The following is a 23730-nucleotide window of genomic DNA, read 5'->3' as shown; positions in this document are numbered from 1 at the left end:
CTGCTAGGAGATCCAAAAAATGATTTATGCTTGAACAAGAAATGTTGATAATTTTCCGGGATGATGAGTTGAAGTGCAGCGATTCGAGCTCTGAGAGACGTCGTACGCTATTTGGCTAATTATAATTCGGAGTGAAATTTAACCGTCAATCAAATATTTGAGGTATTCATGGAATAAATAACATTATCTTACCGAATTAGATTCGTTATATTCCTTTCAGACACGGAGTTTGATGCACGGATATAAACATTATCCCTTATGTTAATTATTAATATGATTGAGGGTGAGACGTGGAGTTTTATTTTTCTGTATTATACCGTGAGTCTGTTTCTCCCTCCCTCTCTTTCTCAACATCTACAGCAATTTGAATAATTTTCTTTTTGGTATCTAGCTATTTATTTGGCTATATAGTTAGCAATTTGTTATTTTATTCGATTTAAGGCAATGTTCGTTAATATGAATTTGTCAATAAGTGATTCAAAATATCAACAGCGATTATTTAGCTAAAAATCTAAAAAATGTGCAACAAATAAATAAAATAATTATGTCAAAACTCCTATCAAACCCACACATGACATTTTTGTTTTAATATAACCAAACGGAGACAAAATATCTTCCCACTATCACACACCAGAAAATAAAGAAGCATTGAATTTTAACTGCAAATTATTGAAACCTCGATAAAAGAAAGAGCGTGGCCTATATTTAACATATCAATAGTCCTTCTGCTGTTCAAGTCTGGTGATCCATGGAACTTAGAACGAATGTGCATATGTATATCTGGCTTACTCATAATGCGTTCAACATATTGAGTATACCCTAGTCAATCACGGAGCACAGAGAATTAGACAGTGTACCTATCTATTATTGGGAGGAACATCTAGCAAAAGTTGACAGGCGACAATGGTATCTGCTTTATTAGATCTATCTCTCAGTTGATAAGTCACAATGGTCTAATGTATATGAACAAAAGTCCTCTTGAATCCGTCATATATTTCAAGATAATTATTGCTAATATAAACATAAAAAATTATTATAAAATTTATTAAATAAATATATCAAACTTTCATAAGTGTAATAAATGTATTATTAATTAACTAGAGCCATATTAACATAATATGGATTTATGATCAATGATGAGGCATGACTCTTCTTTTCTCTATCTATATATTTTTCTCTTTCTTTTCTCATTAGGTGGAAACAAGGATACCTCATATAAAGAATATCAAATTCCTTCAACAGGGATACCTCAAAATAAGAGTATCATATTTCTTTATCCCCCTCCCTGATATTTAACAGATATAACATATCATACATTCAATCATTGTATTCCCTAAAAGTTGCATTATAAAAATTCCGGTTTTCTTTTATTCTTGTCGACCATCTTAATTCCCTATCTGATGATCAGTAAGTCTCTTGCTTTTCTTCATCATCCATATAAGGAATGAACGTTTCGTTACTCTTCATTGTCCATATCGAAGGATCCGTGAATTTTTATTGAAAACGCCTATTTCTTAAGATCTGTCTACTTTATTCATGAATTTTCACGAAATATTGATAACTCTTGCCGATTTCCATAATTTTACCTGACCTATACCATTTTGTTGAATGATCACCTAATAGATTTTAAAACAGCACTAGGTCACCAATCTTTAAAGATTTTTTTTATCTCGATCCAGTCGTTAATTTATAGCGGACAGTAATGGATCTAGCCCTAATGGTTCTGTCCCTTAAATTTCAAGCCTCTTGCCATTTGGGATCAATTTTTAAATTAGATCATTTTCTTCGAGTCTGGGGAGGGTTTCAGACACATGTATTTCAAAAATTATTTTTGCTTGAGATATTCCAGTCAAGAGATCATGTGTATTTTGCACCTTCGCTTTCAAAAATGAATATACGTTCAAGGTACCATTTTGTCCTATATTATCATACAACATTTTTTTCACTTTATTAACTGCGACCACAGATCTTCCATTAGATTGTGGGAAGTAGGTGAAAGATGTTCTATGAGTGATTTTCATCTTTTCAAAAAATCATTATTGTCTCTCCACACACGAACTCAGGTCCATTATCAATTCTTCTGGGACCCGGAATGAGTCAAAAAAATTCTTAGGCTCGTTATAAGCCCTCTTGTGTCATTTGAATTCATTACAGATTTGTTAAATACCTCTGTCCGTAAAGACCAGACATTTGCTACCTTTTATTTCACAATAATTGGCCACCATAGCTTCAAATGGTGCATTTGAAACTTTGGGGATGATTAGCGAACATTTCTTTCCCTTTTTTTTGATGAATTACTTTTAACAGATTTGAAGCACAAACACAGAACGCTGGGGCTTTTGAATTCCCTCTTTTATCCTGGGATGTTCTTAATATTTCCTGTTTGTATTGATTTTTTCATTCATTACATTCCAATTGGGTGCCCATATTTCTTGAGTAAGGAAAACACAAAATTTGAGTGTCCTAGATGCAATATTGGACTCCATCCACTTAGCTTCTATAATTATCTCAAATAATGCCAATTATTAAATAATTTCTTTTTTTTTTTTCATGATATTTATTTTGTAAATAGCTACAAAGTCAATCGTACTGTATATTCATTTAATTTTTAAAGTTTGAACCCAATAATTAATGTCTCAAACCCATATATCTATCTATTTTTACGACTAAATTATACTTGAAAAATTAATTAATTAACCAGTCTCTATCAATGTCCCATGGGTCTTTTAAGATTTAAAAAAAAATATAACTCTCTCTCATTTGAATAATAAACAAGCAATCATATATCCCAAAAATCTTCGTAATCTTAAATAATTATTACTTTTAATGGGTTAATAAGCAAGGGAACTATAATTGTTGCAAGTTTCAATTATTAATGCGAGTAAAAAATGGTGGGGGATGACTCATAGATAAGGGTGTGAAAATTCTTGAAATGCTCGTGAACATGCATTTAAAAAAAAGTATAAATTAATTATAGATTTTACAATCATCCGCTGTATTTTAAAGCTGGCCTGTTTTTTTGGAATTGGTAATCCGGAGAATGAATTTTATTTTCCTTCGCAGTTGTCATTATTACTCAATTCCTGAGTAGAATACATTCTTTCTTTCCATAATACATTAAATTATATTCAACCCCTGATTGAACATTCATGTGAGCTGATAAAATAAGGAGCATAACCCTGAGGATTTGTTGCAGAGTTTTAATTATAAGTCCTTGTTGAACTCAAAGTAGAATTGGGGGTCGAGAAAGGAGTAATTTTAGCAAATATTCTTGTTTATATCCTTTTTGCTTTCCTTCTTAGTCACATCCGATCTAATGAAACGTCATGAACATTACTCTTTCTCTCCTAAATATTCAATTGTTAAGGTTACCATTTTGATATTTGGTTTCTTTTTTTTAACATGCCCATTCTATAGTGGATTTTCATCATTGATCATCTCTATCAGCAGATATTTAGTCCATCAAAGTTGTGTATATATACTTTTCTTTTTGATTTATACCCACGAGGCTTCAGGCGACTTTCAAATCTTTACTCATAATTCATATCAAGTTTACTCATAAGTAAAACTGTTGTGAGCGTAATTATTACAACTCACTAGTTACTATTTTTATTTATGAATTATAATGATGATACCTCCGGCGTGGTTCTTATCCAAGTTACGGGGAAGGGAGGGAGTGTATTGTTTTCAAAAATCATTTTGAATCATCAGTCATTAGGAGCCCATTAAAAAGCCCTTCAGATCTATTTCCTTTCGAGTGAAGGGCGAACTACTGAAGACTTGTTCTTCTGAATATACAATAGTTCAATTCAAATTATTTTTTACCGACATTTCCTTACTCCACTTTGCAAGGGAAGGAAGTGAGCTCCATAATAAATTTTTGGTTTAATTCGTTAAGTTTTGGAAGTTTTTTTTTCCTTTGCCCTTTTTGAATCTAGAGAGTGATACAATTTTTTTATAACGACAAAAGAATAAAGTGAAGTCCAGAAAGGTTTTTCCATTGTGTTTCGAGTTTATGAAAAAAAACCTATTATTTGTAGTTTTTCATTCGAAGGATAGAAGTCTCATGAATTTTACTTGGCTGAAGAATTTATCCCTTTTCTTCCGTATTTGAACTTCAAACTTATAAGAGAGAGAAAAGTTTATTTGATTTCGAGTAAAACTTTTCATCTATAATAGCAAATTTAAAATTGAACAAGACTCCAAACCAAAAAAATACTTGTAAGCCTTAAAATTAATATATGTACATAATATAGTAAATTTTTAAAAAGGTTTGAATGTTGTTAGGATCTGAAGTCATTTTTGTTTCCAACAGGACAGGAGCTTATAAATAATACTGCCATATTTACATAAACTGTTTATTTTGATACAAGATTCAATTTTCAAATTGGAGCTCTTAAAACTATTATCAGAGTAACTTCATGTTTAATTGAAGGAGATGTTGAAGTGAAATATAAATTTTATTATTCTGAAAAAAAAACACGAAATGGAGCTATGTAGCTCAATGGAATGATAAGTAATTCCATGAACTCCAGGTGGGTAGATTCGTTACTGGGTTACTCTTAGAAAGAAATACACATAACATATGTCGACTTCGAAGACAATCAATTCGTAATTCAAATGGAGTAATTGTAATGCCATAATGTTTACTTATACTTCCTCTGTGCGACTACATCTGATCAATTAAAGGAACCTTAAAAAATACAAATTTATCTACTTAAATTTTTTAGAAAGCTAACCTTTTAAAAGGAGCAAATATATAATATAATAATTTAAAAACTCTGGTACTACAAAATCTGAGACCAATCACTAAGTGCGTATTTGTTAAGATTTGAATAATAAATGATAGGAATGTTGGTAAATTTAAATTATTTTTATTTCTTTTTATTATTAAGCGCTCCTTTATAAGAATGTACTCATCAGTCATCTCAATAATTTTTTTTTTCAAACTCTTATTACTATTTTTCATTTTTGAGAAAGGAACACTAAAAGTCTCGACCTCAGAAACTGATTGAGTAGTGGCCTGCAATCATAATCTTCCTAGAGCTTTTAAGGTGGAGGCCATCATCAGGTAAAGTGCAGGTTATAATATATTCTTGCAAATGTATCAAGAAATCCATAACGACAAATTTGTAAAGTGTAATAGAGAAATAGTTTTTGCTAATTTTTCCGACAATGGTCTTTCATTCGGACTTTTGGGTACATTTACGCAAGAGAAAAAAAAATGAAAAAAGCTGTGATTATTATTTTTGTTTTTCTTATTGTTGTTTTTTCTTTAACCAATATTAGTTATGTGAAAGGATTGTGGTATATTCAGTTAGAATGTCTTTTGTTTTTTTTTGTCATATTTGGCTTTAAAAGATACATAGGTCATTCTAACTGCCAAAGCTATTAATTGATATTATCATTTCATTTTTATCTATTAAAATTATATGGTTATTATATATGAATTTATTAATTATATAACTGTGAGCATTTGAACTTTATAATGTGGTATGGAAAACTTATATTTGAGTAATTTATATAAAAATTGTTTAAAATTAGACAATAAATATATAGTTCTTCAAAACACCTGCCACCCATCTTAGACACATTAAATTATTCATGTCAAGGGTTATTATATTTTTTTTTTTTGGGGGGGAGGTAGAATAATACATATACAACCATAAAACTACAATATTTGTCTGATAATTATAAAAATGGGAATGTAATTGACTTAAAAACTTTAACCCAAAAATGCAAATTTTTTCAGTAATTAAAGATGTTAAAGGCTATAGTGTTGTCAAAAATAACACACTCTAATATGCGTATATACTCTCTATTTTCCAATATTACTCTATCTAAAGTTACATATGCTATATAACAATAATAACAGTGTACTTTAAACGAATAATATGTTATTTTATTTTATCTGTGCTACGATTACGATCTTTTATTTCTAGTTTATTGAATTCTAACTAAAATGTAGTTTTTTGTACTTGTTTCTTTTATTTTCTTCATTTATATAGATAGGGAGTCCATAAAAAAGATGACCAAATATAAATGTAAATTGTAATATAGTAGATTAATTCAGATTTAGAAAAATAAATGTTTTATATAAATGTATTTGTGCCTCCCATTTTTATAAAAATATATTTTTACAATTAGAATATATTGAACCAGGACAAAGCTACTCAGCTTGCAGCCTGGAGCAGAAATTTTGAACTGTGTGAGTATTACATATAGCTGGATCCAAAGTTCCATTAAAAGAAAAATTTGTAAGATATTGTTTAACATTTTAAGTTTAATTAATTACACAGTGGAACAATTACGGGAGAGGGAAATTTTGTCCAAATGAATTGAAGACAATAATCGAATTTATTTATAACCAAAGAATCCAAAACAGATCTCTGTTTTCCTCTAAGTCATTTGAATGAATAAATATCTGTGTTTATAGTGCAGTATGTCCAAAAATTTAGGGTGATTTTTAAAAAAAATCATAAAATAACCTAAATAAGGGATTTTTTGGCTAAAAACTTTATTTACTTCCCAATATGACGACCTTTAAGCTTAATACATTTTTTTATGCGTATTGACATCTCTTCATACAAATTATTCAAAGTATCGGGATAAATTTTTTCCCAAGGTTTTGTCTGTTTTTTTTTTTTTAAATTCATCCTCTGAAGTTGCTGGCGCATTTTCATTGAGTTCCCTCTGCACCATGGCTCACAAATTTTCAATGGGAGACAAATCAGGAGTGTTGGCAGGAATTCAAGTTGTCTGAAAACTACTTTTGTGCCTTTTTGGAATGGTGAGTATGGGCACCATCCTACTGGAAAATGGCTCTTGATGTATCAGACAACATTTTCCTCTTCAAAGGAGGTCCAGTTTCTTCAGTAAGAGACAAAGCTAACATCAGAGACTTGCTGAGGATCTCCGTTACGTAGTACTTGGGCGTCACAGTTTGGTTTGGTGGAATCAGGTGAAGATCTGACACTACTTGATGGCTGATAACGGCCCCAACCTGAATTTTCAGAGGAAATTTCACAGTTGGAGTGGGTTCCACATCTCCCTTATCTCTTGCATAAACCCAATCTGTTTGGGAATTTGGGCATGAAATAGCTCAAATGGACTTTCATCACTGAAGAGGATACATTTCTAGTCATCTGCAGTCCAGTGTTTCCGCTCACTGTTTTTCTTTCTTTGGTTTTCCGAAAGCTTGGGGTGCAGGCGAGGTTTGTATGGCAAAGAATTCAAGGAGTCCCTCATTTAGCTGTGAACAGATGAATTGGATATTGGATTGCCTTTTGAAGTCAATCTTGCTGCAAGTTTCCTTGTGGATTGTCTCTTTTTGGTCAAAGATTTTGAAATCACCAGTTTTAGAACTTTGCTAATTTTTTTTTCTTCCTCAACCTTTCTGGTTTGCGAAGGTTTGTCCATCCTTCCTTTTCTTACACCAATTCTCAATGGGGTTTTTAGGAATCTATTATAATTGAGCAGCGTCTCTTTTGCTTAATCCACCCTCTATTATACCAACAGCCTCGGACCTGGTCTCGAAAGAGTGCTCTCACACCATTTCGGATATTGAATTTCAACTAACATCCTGTCGTATTTTCCTTTTATACTGATGTATGATGCAAATTTCGAAAATTATTGCATAAGAAAAATTCATATTGCCTAATGATTGTATCAGCCAAATTTATTCCGACCCAAAAAAAAATTTTTACTATAAAATCGATATTTTTAATAGCACCACCAATTTTTGGACATACTGTAATTGGTAGTATTATTGTTCAGAGTAATTTTGGATACTGAATTCCACGAGGGACCACGGGAAGAAAATTCATCAACTGAAAACTACCACACTTCAGAAGGGAGTAGAGTCGACTCTACCCCTTTTCTCATTCTTTTTGGAATGAGGTACCAGAATCGAAACAATAAAACAATCTATTCACAATGACAAGAGAATTTCAATATTTTATTATTTGGTCACTTAAAAAATACAGTTTTGGATTCTGCGCTCTAAGATAAATTCATTTTTTAGCTTGAATTCACTTTTAAAAAATGAGTGTTCCCCTGTGCTATGCATACATTAAAAATTTTCTACCTGGACTTTTGGTAGTAATAGTTGAGTAGCACAAGTCTAAGAGCTCAAAAAGATAATCTAATGACATCATTTTTTTATATTTCTACTACGTAAAAGTTTAAATAACCTGGTGAGCGTAAAATCTACTCCAGAAGTGATGTAATAAAATATGTTTGGGAAACATCATGTCATCTAATTATGTTCGAGTATTAAATAATCACAGAATATTTATTTTGGAATAAGACAAACAAGAATTCTCCTTGTTGGACTTAGAAGAAAAAAACACAAATTTTTCAGTATACAAAAATATATCTCCCTCCTTCTTGTGAGCTTTTTCTATTGTAACTTTTTATAACACCACATTAATACTGGTAGGTCTATCACTTGAAAGTTCTGGAACTTTGGCCTTACAGATCAGCTTCGAGATTTCCTGGTTTTTTGAATGTAACCATTGATGGAAATGGGAATATTTGTTACTTTGTGTGATCCACCACTAATGTATTCCAGTGTTTCTGAATAATCTGTAAAACACTTGGTAACTGTGGGTAAATGTGATGGGGAAATACAACTTGATTACATTCCCATTTGACACTGGGGTTGAGTGCTTCTTCTTTTGGTATGACCATGGCTCTGTTGAGACAGTCTTCAACAACTCTTCTAGAGTAACTTCTACTCATCAACATCACCTTCAGTTCCACCATCCTTTACTTTCTTTGTTCAGAGTCACTGTATTTCCTAACAATTCTGTGGGCCAGAATGTTTATAGTGACATAGCTGAGATGTGAGGAAGAAGGAAGCAAGTACTGAACTCTGTTGCATTCTTTCCGGCACAGGTCAGTCATCAACTTTTTTTTTTGATGGTGACAGTAGTGTCAAGGAAAGTTGTGGATTAGTTGTGTAAGTCATATGTGTACGTAAATTTTATTGTGGGGTGAAGCTCATTAATCTTCAGCATGGAGGTCTTTAATTCCTCCTCTGTACCATTCCATATTAATATGATAGCACCAATGAATCTCTTGTAGATTATTAGAGACATTCCAAGAATAACATTGGCCACTCCTTTAATGAGTTTGTCGATGAATCCCATTAAGATATTGGCAATTATGGGTGCCACTTTGTCCCTATAGCAGTCCCTATTAGTTGAATGAATATCTCCTTATTGAACTCAAATAAGTTGCAAGAGAGGACCTGGGACAAGAACTTCATGAGAACTGCCGTAGGAATTAATTACTCTTTTCTTGTACTCAAGGCTTCTTCAATGCATTTTATTCCCTCTTCATGGGGTATTTTGGAATAAAGGCCAGTAACTCGGCTGAATATTTTTATTGAAGTCAACTTTTCAATTTAGGATGTAGTATTTTTCTTTGTAATGCCCATTCAACGCATCTAAACAAGTATCAATACTTAAAATATCCCCATATTTAAGAACTGTTCGAGATTACACCGACAAGACGGAGAAAGACAGTAATCTAGATACCCTTGCTGCTCATCCATCGGTAATTTGGACATTAAATTCGAAGAATAAAATCTACAGGACGCCTTCATCCAGTTCTTGAATTTTATAAGAATGTTGTTTAATTGTAAAGGTTTTTGTTTTAATTAACATCTATTTGGGTTCATCTACTCGACTATTTAATAATATGTTGAAAATAATTTGTCCTATTTTTAACTGCATGGTTAAACTCCAAGAACATTCCACGATGAATTTGGATTGGTTTTTCGAATTCAACACACTTCTTGAAAATTTGAGATTCTAAGAGATTTTATATTGACGTATCCTCCCATTCTGCACACTCCTCAATGAGGTCCTTACCTTAATTTAATCTACCTCATTAAGTCTATACTCATAAACAGTTGATTTAGCTAGAATAGCCTGATCTTTAATTGGGATACTTTTAACCTCATTACTAATTTCACTAAGTTACAATATGGACATTGTGATCTGATGACATCCTTGTCCAATCTTTCCATAAAGAGTCTTTATAGATTTTGACCTTTGGTCATCCATCCTTGAATTCTTGTCCTCTTCTCCGACCATTATTATTTTTATTTAATTCATAATTAAATAATCCCACAAATTCTCCATTTTTATAAAAAATAAATAAGTGTCTTTCTTTCTATTTACAATTATTAAACCTATAACATGATAAACTTCTTACAAATTCACATTAAACATACATTCCATATCTTTTAAAATCCGTATTTGACATAGCTAAGACGAAAATATATAGAAACATAACAGCCAGCGTAGTGATGATTAAGTTAGAATTAAATTCAACAAATGAACACTTTTAACAAAAGTGTACATTCATTTATATTATCTATTTATTTATAATAAAAAAAATAAAAAGAAGTAACTTTCTCTAAAAATATGGATTAGTATTTCACATAACTTGTAATTAAAATATAAATTAATAATTGATTGTCAGTTTTTTGCTAAAAAAATTAATTCTCCATCTTGGTTGAGCTCATGCATAAATAATATTTTAGCATCTTCCCAAAGTAATATACAGACAAGATCAAAAACTGATGAAAATATCACTCATAAAATTTTAATGCTCCCTAATGTACATCAATTAACGAGTAAGTTGCTTTACATAATGAAGCACAGTTAGATAAATTAGTTTTACAAAAAAAAAGAATGCGATATTTCGCATCATTAATTTCCGGGCTGTGATTATTTATGACATGAGTAGTAATAGCGCTTACATATTTAACCATAAAATATGTATGTAAAGAGATAGGAGTGGCCTTATCTATATTTATTATTATACGATTATCTTGGAATTTATATGCATCTCTGAATTTAAGAGGAGAGGGGTGAAAAGGAGCCAGACATAAGCTACATAGTTACTATAAATTGTATATAAGTGTATAAATATGTACAATATGGAATTAGACTTCACATTAATCTCTTCAAATTCATATATTAATGTTATATAATATCTAGAATGAGCAGGAGACTTTTATTTTCAGATGTATGTTTGTACATAAAAATAGTAATTTCTTTCTTTATTTCATTTTATTTATGTATATTGTTAGACAACCACACACTATCAATGAGCTCCCCTCTTGTTCTCTATTTTGTTCTCTCTTTTATTACATTTCTTCAAAAATGATGATCATAGCACAATTGACCACACCCACGAAAATTTATAAATGTAAATATGTACCCTGTGCCGTTACTGTAGAAATACACTAGGGTTGCTGACTTTCCCCGCCCCCAATGAAATATAAACAGAATGTAAAATTTATTCTAGTACTATGGAGAAGAAATGTGACCATATTCTAAATTATTATTGTTTATTTTTAAATCTACAAAATACAGTAGACCTGTGACTTGAAGAGTGCAATAATAACAAAAGTTTTATATCAATTTTCCTTTCTTAAAAAATAATGCCATTGAATGCTTTAACCATAAAATGCATTATATGTATAGAATCCTGATTTTATACCAGGCCGTGCAAAATTATTTACCGATTTTTGTTCAGAACATATCGCGGACAGTAATGACATTTCGAATGACTTGAGAAACAATTTATTCATATATTTTTAGAATAATAAAATAGTTTGTGATCAAATTTAATCAATGTAGCCACAATTTGACTCAATGACACTGGTCAGGTGACGTCTGAAAATGCCACAAACTTACTGGATATAATCGGCGTCCATGGAGGCCAAGGCCTTGCTGACAGCAGCCTTTAAGGCATTTATATTCTTGTGTCGTTTTTGCAGACCTTGGTCTCCACGTGACCCAGATAGAGAAGTATAGTGGGTTCAGATCTGGGCTCTGAGGGGCCAGTAGTCCTTGGGCCAAAAGTTCAGTCCTCAAAGTGCTATATTTGATGATTAAAAGATGAATTTCTAATTAAATACACGAAATTTGGAGTTTTTTCGGAAAATATGGTCATTTTAAGCCATTTTTGACTTGAATTTCATGAAAAAAGCTTCAAATTAGATTATTTCTTTGCTCAAACGTCCTCAATGTGCTATATTTGATGATTAAAAGATGAATTTCTAATTAAATTCACGAAATTTGTAGTTTTTTTTTTGAAAATATGGTCATTTTAAGCCATTTTTACTTGAATTTCATGAATAAAGCTTCAAATTACGATATTTCTTTGCTCAAACGACTTTATACGTCCTCAAATTGCTATATTTGATGATTAAAAGATGAATTTCTAATTAAATACACGGCCCGGTATATAAGTGATAAGGTGAGGTGTAGTAAAAAACCATGGAGAACCACTACCCTAACCTGTATTTTGAAAAAGAAAAAAAAGATTGATGAAGTACAGGAAATTGTTCATAATGACATACATTAATAACTCGTGAAGGGGTTCTTGCGACCAAAATTGCATGGTCTTGGTCTCTATCTTTCAAATTTGTTATGTATTTCATATTTCCTTTCATGTTCTTATCTTCTTGTATTTTCTTGTATGTGTTATAATTACTGTATTTTACGTAGTATAAGTAGTCATGTATTTTGTAAATAAATTAGAGTATGTTTTTGTATTAATAAGAAGACAGATGTTCTTGGATTTATTGGCTTAATGAATTGGAACCTCCTTACCTTCGTCAAGATGCAACATTGGCGACGAGGATGGGATCAGGATCACGTGACCTCCCTGCTGTGGTATCGTCGGCGAAGCTAGCCCTGTTGGAGTTGGGTAGCCTTTTTCGTCGATAGGGAGAACGCTCGTTCGTCTGCTGAAGGCGGAGCAATATGGACTGTGCCTCAGTTTGGGCCTCGTGGAGGAAGGAAGAGAACCTTGGTCACTTTCAAGAAGTGAAGTGTGTGTCCGGGTCAGGGACCACATAATTAAAAGTGGATTTAGTCCTACGCAGTTTTGGTTTTCTGCTGTTCCTACTCTCCCGTTAACATCATTGGTTAATGGATGTGCAACGGACTCTCCTATGGATCATCCCGAGTTGGATGAGGGTACATCTAGCAAGATGTCTCCCAGGGACGAGCAGGGTACTCGTGTCTCTAAAACTTCGTTAAGGGCGAAGGTTATTTCTCCCAGGGACGAGCAGGGTGCTCGGGTACTTAAAACCTCAATAAGGGTGAATGGTATGTCTCCCAGGGACGAGCAGGGTGCTCGGGTCGTTAAAACCTCTATGAGGAATTTTGTTCTCCTTTCTCCGGTGCGCGTGCTGAGAACTATGGAGATAAAACTTTGCTGTACAAGAAAGAATGTACATGGATGGAGCGGATCTATAGGCTGCTGTTCATGGAGCGGAACCTGTGTAAGCACCGTCATGGATTTGGTGCTTGGGGGGTGATGTTATGTATTTTATATTTCCTTTCATGTTCTTATCTTCTTGTATTTTCTTGTATGTATTATAAGTACTGTATTTTACGTAGTATAAATAGTCATGTATTGAGTATGGTTTTGTATTATAAAGAATGCACATGATCTTATAATAAGTGTAGTCTTATTCCTCCACGCCATTTCTTCTTTTCATTTGTCTCTCGGTCATCCTGGATCTCTCCTACTATAAATAAGTTTGTGTTTCTCCTTCGCCAAGACGCAACAAAATTGTAGGTATTGTATCAGTCTAAGGTTAGTTGACATTATTTATAGCAAAATTGACTTCAATTAAACATCTTGGTAGAAAAATCATTTCAATCAAATGGAAGCTATTCTTGTTATTTAATTGATAATTTTTCGAAAAAATAAACAAGTTACATACTTAATCTTATTTTTGTCGTATTTTATATCCCAATTCTGCGTATTTCACAAAGTTTTCTTCTATGTATGTTTTTTTTTCTCCAGTTTTGAGCTTTTATGTTTTTCATATTAGCGATCCCTCCAAAATAGATAAATAATCTTTCATACCCTTTTACTACATACTTTTAAAAAAGTACCTTATTTCAAAACTAATGATGTAGATATTGTAAAAAATTACTTGCAAGTACATACAGAAAATAAAATGTAAAAAAAAAGACGGAAAATGCAGCGAAATGCTCTTTCATTCCTTGAAAATGTATTATGACCCCAAAAATATTTAAATCTATCTTGACATTTTAAAAAGATGAATTTTTACCCTTATTTATTTTTATATTTATATTTTAATGAACATAAATAAATGTCAGCATTGCTTAATTTCATGTGATTACTAAGCATAATCTGAATAGCAGCGCACTTACGATCTCTCTCATTGAACATAATGACTTTTCTGGGACACTTATAATGATGCTATCGCTATAACTGAAGCCTAACACCAAAAATATACGGATCAGACATCAACTTATGGAGTAATGTTGTCTGTAATATGCGGCAGATTTTTCCACGCACCCTGCATCATAAGATATATTTGTATTGCTGTTGAACTAGGGTTGGATACTATTTTTGATAAAAAATGTTCCTTTATTACGTAAGATATTACTAGAAATACAATAAACATGGAACTGTTAATTTTTTCCCCTTTTCTTTTTTTCTTTTTTTTTTTTTAATTTTTGTTAGTAGAATAGTTATTAAATGAAAGAGAAAACTGAATTAAAACAATTGTATCATAACTGTGTTTAGGGACTAAAATATTTTTTTATATATAATCATTCTGAGTACTTAAAGTAAATAGATCCACCAAGAAATATATTAAATAAATTATGACATTCATTTTAGTTTGGTTTAATTTAATACACTCTTAGAAGTCGCTCTTAGTTGTTCCAAAAATAGGAAAATAAAAAAAGAGTACTTGTTTTTATGTATGAGTATTCTTTGCATAATCCAAAAAACTGTTATCATGCTTGCAAAGAAGGGCTAAAATGGACATCAAATGAATAAGAAATAATTATTTTTATTGATGATGAGAGTAATATTTATGATATGTACGTATATAATAAAAAAAATTAACTAATAATAATTAAATTATATTTGATGGATAACAACCATTTTATAACTTTTTATCTTTATTGTATCTCGCCACATTTTCTATGACCTCCGTCCTAAAGTACAGTGTTGTCAATAGCTTTTTTTCTTTTCTTTCTAAATCAGTTCCTATAAGATGTATTGAGTGCGTGTGGAAGTGTATTGTAAAATAAAAAAATAAATCCATGCAGGAAATTTAAAAAATCAAGGAATATTACAATCAATTATCTTCGTTAAGGAAGGTTTATTATAATATGTTAATCCATGTAAAGTCCAAGAAGTTTTATTTAAAATTTATTTTTACTGCAATTTTTGCAATTAAAATAATTATTTGCTTAATTTTTTACAGATGGTTAATAAATGTGTAGCAGTAGGATGCACGAGTGGGTACAAAAGTCACAAGATTTACAACGTCGCGCTTTCATACATTTCTGAAACCTCCCTTTATCCGCCAAAAATGGATCCGAGTGATGTTATTTGGTGTTTTGGATACTAGAGACAGTTATGTGGAACTAATTACTTTATAAGTGTATGACAGTTTGGGGAAGTAGAAAAAGCCATTAAATTAAAATCTCTGATTAAATTCTCTAATATGACACTTACCCAGATCAAAAATAACTTTTCTTCGTCAGGTGAAGTTACTGTTGAAATCAAAGAGGAATCAGACTCCCTTTTAGTACTCTTAAATGAAAAATACCCTGAATTACAAATTCGCTGCCTACAAATAAATGGGTAAAAAATAAAAATTATTTGTAGGCAGTGTGAGGAAAAAAGAAAACGATTCTTTCCTGAAGTGTCCTTATTCACAAAATGGAAGAATGGGAAGTAAACAATATTTAGAAATTTTTGATGACGAGGAAATATATTTACTTAAGGGCTGAATGAGAGTTCTAATATTATTATACTGATTTTTGTTTACAATTTATTGACTATTATCAATTGACAAGAAACCAAAAGCTCTAGATGAATGTTTTATTGAATATGAATGATATATTTTAAATGATAAACTAATTTTAAATGATAAACTAATTTTAGATATGTAAATACTTCATGTCACCATTTTAAAATTTATGTTATTTTAAAAATTTGTACATATGTTGGTTATTTCAACTGTTTGTTTGGTTGTTTGTTTTATAAGTCAATTATGTTGCTATTACTTCTATATATTTGTTTTTGTTTTTTTTTCTTGGTCCGAAGTTTGTGGGATAATAAGCTGCCGGAACTCCGGGCCAAGAAAAAAATCCTTGAAATAATCAGTCCTTATGACGGGTTACTTAGATAGCTTTGGCCTCTTTTTAAATTTAAATCAAAGTTCCAACTCGTATGATCCTTGATAGGCAAAGGAAATTGCAAAATGAACGGGAAAGTGATTTATAAGAAAATTACGAGAACAACTATTTACTTCACTTCTTTCAATTCAAAAGTATAGATAGGGATCAAGGTATGTAATATTTATGTTATTTCTAATGTAATTAACCTTATCCATGTTACACATTTCAATAAAAGTATTACAAAAGAAATATATTTTGCTAGTGATCGCACGTATACAGGTAAAAAATTACTTTTGTTTTATCTTCTCCATTTTTGTATTTGTCATTTTTTGTGAAATAAAATATACGCATATTTATAATCAATATATACATTTAGGTACGTATTTTGACATTTTCCAATATACGACGTGCAAATAAGGAGTAATATTTTTTTTTTAAATAAGGAAATATTTGTATAATTGTAACTTTATTATTTTCTTTCTTCATAATATCTCAAGAAAACTTCAAGGAGGGAAAAATATTAAAGTTTCCTTCGTCTCATCAAAATGTCATTTAATTCTCTCTATTTCTAATTTTCAAGTATTTTTTTATATGAAACTCTATGATAGACAACTTTTATATATTTTGTTGAATATCTATTGAATAGTCGTTTGCCTTTTTTTAAAGTTAAAAACGCACTTCCAATCAAAGAGATATTAACTCATCTCTTATTTTTATAAATTTATGTCTGAGATTATGCTCTAATAAGGATAATGACTTTTCAAATGATATATTTTAACAATAGAAAGAACAGTACAGAGTAATATATATATATAATGTTAAGAATTTTATTCTTTGGACGATTCTTTATAATTATTGTAATGTAACAAACTTAAGGGTTTCTATTCAACTAAATGTATCATTTTTATTGAAAACAAACATGTTACGGTAAAGTGATGTCTCTTTTTTTTCTCTTTTTGATGAGTAAAATAGAAATTTTGTATCTTCAACATGATGTATAACAACAATCAATATTTTTTAATTGCATTATTTTTTCTGCAAATCAAACATCTATGATTTCACTGTTTTTTAATAAAAAATTTTTTAGCCCTCATCAATATAATGATTGTTAAGTATGATTATAACTCTTCATATTTTGCAAATATGAACAACAATGAAATATTTAATACCTACTCTAGAATCAACATTACATTTAAAAATGTAAAATAAATAATAAATGAATATTTATATCGACTTTGAAAACTTTAATCACTAATATCCCAAGAAATAATAATACTTGTTGAAAACCATTAGAAAAAGACATTAATGTACCAACTTATATACTATGCTTTATTTAAGCATAGATCAGGAATTAATCAACAATATTCTATTAATAAAATATTTTATATTCTATAAAAGGAAAATGATCAATGATTGATTAACTATAATTAATCAATTTTTGAACAGAAATACACTTTAACAAGCCATATATGCGATGAACTCTAAGTTACGCATAACTTCATTCACACGCATACGACATGATTATTTTTAATGTTCCTGAAATTGGTCAAATATATCCTTTTTGTAAGACAGACAGTGAATCGATCTACACACATTTAGTACAAAATAATAATTCCTCCCGAGCGCGTTATTGAACTGAGCTACATCGTTCCAAAGAATTAAATTTATTAAAAAAATATTTATATTGTTTTGTCTCTTAAATTTCATTGTGATACAACTATTAAATGAAAATTGAAGTTATCAAATCAGATGTACTTTTTTATGCCCGTTTTTTTGTTCTCAAAAGTTTGACTTAATGAAATCGTATTAAATCTGTACTATAAGACTTTGAATATAAATCAAGTGTCTAGACAAATTAAAATATTTTTTTATTGATTTATTTAGTTTAAGTTTTCAGAATAGTAGTCTCAACACGAAAAGCTATCAAGGTCTTCTCCAAAAGAGCAATCTTTATTTTTTACAAAAGGCCTCATCAAGCTCGGCATCACAATAAAAGTTTACATTTTTGCACTACAATGGATGCAGTTTTCCTATGTATTGTGCGAAATTGGAAACAAACCTGGAAAAGTATTGAACCATACCGAGAAAAGCATGTAGTTCCTTTTGAGACGTTCAACCTGATCATTTAAAGGGAAAATTCCCTTTTCTCTCACTCTATGTCAAATTAAATTCAACGCGGGTTTCCCCCATTCCCATTTCTCCCCAGAGAGCTTAAATTTAGCCTCCTACAGTTTTGACAACACTTTGAACATTAGCTGCCGATATTCCTCGAATAACTCGGAAGCCCCCAGAATGTCATTGAGGTAGACAAAAACCCTGTAATGCTACAGAAGAGTGATTCCATAAAGCACTGCAATGCCTAGGCTACGTTTTTCAATCCGAATGGCATGCAAGCGTATTCAAAGAGTCCCACTAGAGTTACTATGGCAGTCTTTTGCGCGTTGCTAGGCTCCAAAGGGATTCGATGGTAAGGGTCAGGGGATCAGGCACACGTTCTTGCCTTGATTCCATACTTCAAATGCTCTATACTAATTCTTTTTTTTCTCATTTTAGTTCATGTTTTTTTCTTATTAAAAACTGTTGAGGGCTATATGTCTTCTTACTCATTTGAATCCGAGGATGGGAGAATCGTAGTAGGGTTTCTCTGACTGGTCACAGAATTTGAATTTGATTAATCCTTAAGATGGTTGCAATATTTGGCCAAATTTTCCAAATCCAGTTTGAGCATCCTACGGTCCATAGGCCGGTGGGAGGTTACAACAGATCTATCCAGAACCTTCTTATTCAAAGTCCTTAACAGGTTAGGAACGAATGAAGCGTCCAATAGGCCTTAAACTCCAAAGAACTGCGTCCGTCCGACAATTAATGGCTCTTTTTACACGTTCTGGAGGTTAGATGTCCTTTTGTTTCAGGTCTTTCAATTTTAAATTTTCATGCAAAGAAGGTAAACCCAGGGGAGGTACATCTCTTAGGATATGTTAAGGCAGCTCAGATACAACAGTATCTTGTCAGAATACTCCTTTACCTTATGGGATTTGAAAATAAATTCCGTCTTCAAGAATTAGGTCTCGGGATCTTCCACGTAGAACTTTGGAATTCGTAAGTCAGAACGTCGTACGGTGTGTGTTTCGCTGGTGGAAGGACTACCCTCTAAAATTTTAAGGCAATCAAACTCAGGGGAAGGTCCTCTGAACGGGCAGATCGCATTTTGCAGTTAAAATCTTGGTCATAATTGTATAAGTAATTGCTCTTCTCAAAATAAATGAATGATTCTATCGACAGAGGATATATATATTTGGATTTGTCGATTTTGATATTATCATATCTTACCAAAAAAATTTCAGAAATGCATCAAATGATTTCTAGGCTTAGGCATCTTTGGTGGATGCAATCTGGGAAATGAATTGATATCAAGCTTCATCAATCCAAAAATATACATTAGGAATATTAAAAATACTCGTTATGGTATTTTCATATAATTTCGATATCCTTCAGTGATATTGAATTATTTTTCTTACACATTTATTTTTTATTTCTTCTTTTACTTCTTAAAAAACTCCCCTAATTATCCGTTGTCCAACTATGTGTATATTTATTTTTGGTACTCCACATAACAGTTATTTATATTACCTTAGCCACTTACAATAAAATTTAAGAGTGAGCTTTGATACTTATTTGATTGGATTTGGAGGTAAAAAAGTGATTCTGATCGTTTCAGTAAAAGAAGTATTTCGTTAAGGTAGCATTTGTTTGTATTGATAATGAAAAATATTGATTATATTCTTATTTATTGCTTTAAAAAAAGAACTTGAATGAAACAGTCGAAACTCAGCAACATAACTTAAAAATTGAAACTTCTGTATCTCCTTAAAAATAGAGAATGTTGTTTTATAAAAGTCATTGCGAAATAGATATAACTTTATGAAATTACAAAAAACAGCCGTACCTATTTATAAAAAAAAATCATTAAAGTTTCATTAAGACTTGTCACACATACCTGAAAAATTGGCAAAATTACATGGATTACGTTACAAATCGCTTTCCCATCCACTCGATTTTCCAGATCTTGCCCAGTGAATTTTACAACAGAAATACTTTTTTTTTATCTATTAAGATCTCAAAATATTAGGCAAGAATAAGTTCAAAAACTTGGGAAACCTTTCTATAAGTTCAAGCTAATTATCAGGGGTAACTGGATGATATTGCACGAGACCTTGTAAATGCATGGCCCTTAAGATAGTATTTTCCAAACTTTTTGTGACCAAGGCATACCAGAAGACAAACAAAAGTTTCTTGACAAAGTATTTTAATTAAACTAATCATTTCATTATAATAAAATATTGCAAATAATGTATGTTTGGTTGTCACAAATTATAAAACACAGTTGAACTTCCAATATACTGAATTTAATTGGAATCATAAAAAGTTGTAAATTCAAATACACCTAAACGAGAGAATAAATGATCACTCCGAATTTTTAATTGACCGGGAGCTGGAGAGTGCTCATTGCTTTAAACAACGACTGTGAGCGGGAGCGTTATTGTTGAAGAGAATTGGTCCAAAAGAAACCTCAAAACCTCCAAAAACCTAGAAAACTAATTTTAACTACAGAGAAGATATTGAGAACTCAATCAGGATCAGAAAACAAAAATTGAACCTGATTTCAGACTATTGCCGAGAAGATGGTCAAGTAAAACTAGTGAGAATTCAAAAAACTGAGTCCATTTTTTTTTTTTTTTAATATTCATTTGGATTATTACTTATATTGGATAGACACATTTATATTGAACTATTTATATATATCCCTGCCCATCTACTTGGAGTATTGTTCCTTTAATGGTTTTTAATGTCTTTGCTAAATTATTTAAAAAAAATTTGAGTGTGTATTTTGTCAGATTTTATTAGATCAATAAGTGACAATGGGTTTGATTTCTTCAAATATTTTTAAAGTTCACTGTTTTTCTCAATTTAATATTCACTTATTAAATTTTTTTTTGCCACACAAGCTCAAAATTGATGAGTAAATTAAGTGTGCCAAATTTCATCACATTGTTAAAGCAATATTGAAAATTTTGGTCTGAGATGAGTATTTAATTCTCAAACATGACTCAGAACAATGTGCCGAAATTTGGCACACTTAATTAACTCATCAATTTGAGCTGGTGTGCCAAAAATAATCCACATTTGGGACTCTTGTAGTCAGCATGTTGTCATCATGTTGGAACATTTTAAATAATACATTTCAATGTCTTGAAATCGAGCTCCTAAAGTCACCTGAAGTCTCCTTATACAAAAACCTCCTAAAGAATTAGGAACATAACTGCTGTTAGTAGTTGAGAAAAATTGTCAAAAGTTGATAAGGAAAAATACGTTGAATATGACCTAACTACCTTTATCCTACAAAACATGTGTATTAGATTCAATACAAACAAGAACATCATATTGTGGATATTATTTTAAGGAGATAGCATGACTCTGCAAAGTTGTTCTTACGGTCGGAAAGATTATAAAGGAAGAGCTTTACAAAACAGGATTTGTGCATAAAGCCAGTTCATTCCTAAAATTATCTATTCAATAAAAATTTGTCTAATAGAATAGAAAATTTTCTTCACAAAAGTGTAACAACCAACTATCAGTAATTAAAACTCAAGAATTTGTAGTTTTTGTTGCTTACATTTAATGTGGTTGGCGGTGGCTTACAGCTCAATCTGCCTGTTTTGCTCCAGGGTCGGATTTGTGCTTTTACAAGACTCTGCTGGAATGCAAAAAATTGATGTTAATATCTTAATAAATGCTTTGAAAGCCTTTAATCGGCAGTTATTGTAATAAACACTAGAAATGTTTGAATTGGCATTGTTTTGCAATAAAATACTTCTGCAGATACTTTAATAGCTATTAAGCCAAAAAAAAAAAAAAAAATGTCGTGTGCTCCAATTCATCAATATGGCTGTGGAAAACAGCCAAAAATTTACAAAAATAATGTCAAAAATAACATTTGCTGATTTAGGGAATAAAGACTCTTAGTTTACCATATATTTTTAGATTTAAATATGAGTTCATTCAAGAAAATATAGAAACATGGGAAGAAAACGAACATTTCAAGAGAACTAGGAAAATTGTTGAAAACATGAATGAATGTAGTTAACTCTTGTTTCTTGACTATAGAACAAGTTAAACATATAAATTTTTTGTATCATGAATAAGCTAAGATTATATATTGTATGTATTTTTGTTGTATAGCATTTTTTTTTTTGTAGATATCTTTGGTATGAAGGACACGCATTTAAAAAAATTACCCAAAAAGTTTTTGTGGTGGAGAGGGCACTGAGGATCACCTTCAATTTTCCTTATTTTTTGCATACATGTTTCCATTATTAGGTCATATATTTGAGAGAATAGACAATAAAATACAATGAAAAATTTGAAAACATGGTTGTGTTTGATGCACCCTAATATATATAAATAATGTAATATGTACACTATACTTATCTACCTATATTTAGGAAATAAATAAACCAAATATCAAATATTGAGTCTCAATTCAGAAACAATAGCATTTTTGACAATCAATAGGTAGAGAAAAAGAGCAATACATATTTATGGATCAGGGGAAAATTATTTATGAAGGAGAGAGAAAATTCCATTCATTGTAATATTGTACATACGAATACCAAAGAAAAGCTTTTAAAGAGCGACAATGAGATGTTTTTTCTTATATATATGTACTCTACACAGTAGCTATTAAAGTAGTAGGGTACATAACTATGAACAAATATCAAACCAAAAAGTCCAAAATTTTGAATTATTCTATTCCATGACTGAATAATATACCTATAGAAGAACCATCATAATGACAAATATGTATCATGATAACAAGAAATGAAAACAAATTAGAGTAATAAATATAATTGCATCATTATTAAAGATGCATAATGCGCCATAGTATGTATAACTTTTTAATAGTTAAGCACGTCTTTACCTCTATTGTATCTTGTAACATTCCATTTTGTAACATAATTGAGAAAAGACCCAATTCATCGAAATTTTAAAATTATTATTCTATAGTAGTAAAAACTACTTTTTAAATCATCAAATATAGCACTTTGAGACCTATAAAGGCGTTTGAGCAAAGAAATATCGCAATTTGAAGCTTTTTTCATGAAATTCAAGTCAAATATGGCTTAAAATGACCATATTTTTCGAAAAACTCCAAATTTCGTGTATTTTATTAGAAATTCATCTTTCAATCATCAAATATAGCACTTTGAGGACCTATAAAGGCGTTTGAGCAAAGAAATATTGCAATTTGAAGCTTTTTTCATGAAATTCAAGTCAAATATGGCTTAAAATGACCATATTTTTCGAAAAACTCCAAATTTCGTTTATTTTATTAGAAATTCATCTTTTAATCATCAAATATAACACTTTGAGGACCTATAAAGGCGTTTAAGCAAAGAAATATCGCAATTTGAAGCTTTTTTCATGAAATTAAAATCAAATATGGCTTAAAATGACAATA

Source organism: Lepeophtheirus salmonis, chromosome 4 (genome assembly GCF_016086655.4).
Source record: "Lepeophtheirus salmonis chromosome 4, UVic_Lsal_1.4, whole genome shotgun sequence".
In the NCBI taxonomy this organism is placed as follows: domain Eukaryota; kingdom Metazoa; phylum Arthropoda; class Copepoda; order Siphonostomatoida; family Caligidae; genus Lepeophtheirus; species Lepeophtheirus salmonis.
Note: the sequence above shows the minus strand (reverse complement) of the source record.